This window comes from Dipodomys ordii, unplaced genomic scaffold, assembly GCF_000151885.1.
Source record: "Dipodomys ordii isolate 6190 unplaced genomic scaffold, Dord_2.0 Scaffold178, whole genome shotgun sequence".
Taxonomy (NCBI): domain Eukaryota; kingdom Metazoa; phylum Chordata; class Mammalia; order Rodentia; family Heteromyidae; genus Dipodomys; species Dipodomys ordii.
The window spans coordinates 2,394,019-2,396,627 of record NW_012267394.1 but is presented as its reverse complement, the minus strand read 5'-3'; the positions used below and the strand labels follow the sequence as shown (position 1 = coordinate 2,396,627).

The window sequence follows — 2,609 nt, the reverse complement described above, 5'->3', positions numbered from 1 at the left end:
GGGAGTCCAGGATTACTAAAGAAATTAAAGTGACTGGGAGAAGGGGCAGGCACCAGCAACAGTGCTCTAAAGCTAACAAATACCTAGATTGGTGTGTGTTTCTTTCTCAAAAAATCCACACGTAAGGAAAAACTTAAATTTAAATGCATTCAACTAAAACAAATGCATACTGACTCATAAAATATTTAGACTTTTTAATTTTATCATGATAACCTTTCTTCCTATACAATTTACTTTTTAAATATATTTTTATTGTAATGATACTGTACAACGGGGTTACAGTTCATGAGTAAGGTAATGAGTACATTTCCTATTGAGCACTGTTACAAGGGGTCAACTTTATCCTTATTTCAGCATTTTGTTGTTTCCCTTCCCCTCCCCAAATCAGAAAAATGTATACACAAGATGAAGGCAACTGGAATCAGGTGAAAACAGAGGCTATACCATGGGGCAAGAACATACAAAAGAAACAAAAAAATTCACTTAGTACATTTTAAGTACATTAAAAACAACAAGTAAGGTAAAAAACGCTTGTGTTCCTATCTTGGGGTTCAATTCAGTTAGCATGATCTTATATGGTCATATGTACATAGCTTTTAAACTTTTCTGCTTGTCCTAGACATATACTATATTGAAAATGAGGGAAACCATGGGACCTATGTTTATTTGGGCCTGGCTTATTTCACTTAATATAATTTTTCCAAGTCTTTTTTTCCATTTCTTAGCAAATGAGGCAGTGTCATTCTTCCTGATGGAGGCATAGAGTTCCATTGTGTGTGTGTGTGTGTGTGTGTGTGTGTGTGTGTGTGTGTGTGTGTGTATCACACTTTCTTGATCCATTCATCTACTGAGGGTCATCTGGGTTGGTTCCATATCTTAGCTATGGTGAATAATGCTGCAATAAACATAGTTGTGACAATTCATATTTTTGTCTTGAAAGACTTCTTAATAGTGGATTTACCATTGTCAGGCAATTTCACCTTCTTATTTGTACTGGTTGCAGGCTTTTTGAGGAGCTACTACCACTGAGGGTGAGAGTCTGGCTTTGTTGACAGGAGGTTTGGCCTTAGGAGGGGCTTTCTTGTGTAGGGTCTTAGATTTCCCCTGCTGGACACCTGGGAATTTAGGTGCAGGCTTGGATCCTCTCTGCTTCATGGATACAGTCTTCCCTGGGGACTTGACCAGAATTTTCTTCTGCAACCTTCTCTTAGGTGGGGGCTGTTCATCCTCAGATTCTTCTTCTGATGACTAGTCTTCATCTTCATTCTAATCTTTAGAGTCATCTGGCTCTTCCTTTGGAAATAGAACTCCTGGGCTGGGGTAATAAATAAGGAAAGCAGAGCTGGAAGGTGCCACTGAATCCTTTACCAGAGATCTGCTCCATCCACCCATTCTTCTCATATTTCTGCGAGGTTTTCTTCAGCAAATACATCTGATAGTTAGAATTGTTTCCTGGGTGGTTCTCCAAGATGTATTTCTTCAGAGCAGTGGTGGAGCAGGTCTTCGGTTCATTCATGGCAGCAATGGCAGACAAGATTGCATATTCCATCAGGCTTCCACCAAGCATGGGTTTCTCCTCTGATTTCTTCAGGTGGAATGTCCCCGAAGCACCTTTGCCAGTTATTTGCTCTACTGCTCTCTACAGGGCATTCTTCAGCTCTAACCGTAGGAAAATACTGACACTCGTATTTCCTGAAGAGACTGTAAGAAGCTTCTTTGGGTTCACAAAGGCGACTAAAGGCCAAGGGGAGCAAATCCTCCAATTTTACTTGTGGTTCTGGATATACTGTAGAACTCTTCTTTCTGTTTCTAGACTTCTGAGGTGTTTTTCTTAATTTCTGGACCACAACAAACTTCCAGATGCACCTTTTCCTTTTACCTGTTTGATGACTCCTCTACTTAATTCTCTTTTTGTATTTGCTTAAGGAGCTATCCTCTTCTCTCTAGTTCCAAAGAAGGATATTTATGGATGATATATTTTCTAATAGCAGCCACTGATACACCACTCTTCTGGAAGCATACCTTAATAGCCTCAGTTAGGACTGCATCCATCTTAAGATGTAGAGAAGAAGCCCATTGTTCTTTTGTTTCTGGGCCCTGGCTAACTGGCTGGCAGAAAGGGTAGCCCAGGAAATATTTGTTTTTCACTTTCTTCTCCTTTTTTTGGGCTGATCTTTCTCACCCTTTTTCATTTCCTCAGAAGACTTGTTTTCTTCCTTCTCTTCCTTATCAGGCTCCCCCTTGGACTGTTTTGTCTCATTAGATGTAGCAGGTCGAGTTTCATTCTCTGGTTCTTCTAAAGTGGAGACAGATTCCTCTGAACTGACATCTGGCTCTGGCTTTTCTTCCTCTCCTTCAACAAGCTTGCTTTTGGGTGGAGTCTGCTGGGTGTAATTCACAGTCCCTCAAATTGGCATGGTGTTGTCTTGTACCTTCTAACTTGTCCATGTGAATCAGCTGAGCTCCTACTATAAGTGGGAATGTCTTAGGATGGACGAGTTCACCTTGAGACATATCAGTTGCCATTAAAAATAATTTCTAAGACACAGAGAGTCTGGGACGAAGGAGCCAGACACAGCGGGTGAGCGGATTCTACTCAACACCAGCAA

The 2,609-nt window shown here is 40.7% G+C and overlaps 1 pseudogene; it reads right to left on the bottom strand.

Moving 5' to 3' along the window:
• Positions 1-920: 920 nt before the first annotated feature.
• On the bottom strand, positions 921-2,526 carry LOC105998962 (annotated as a pseudogene).
• Between the last annotated feature and the right edge of the window lie 83 nt (positions 2,527-2,609).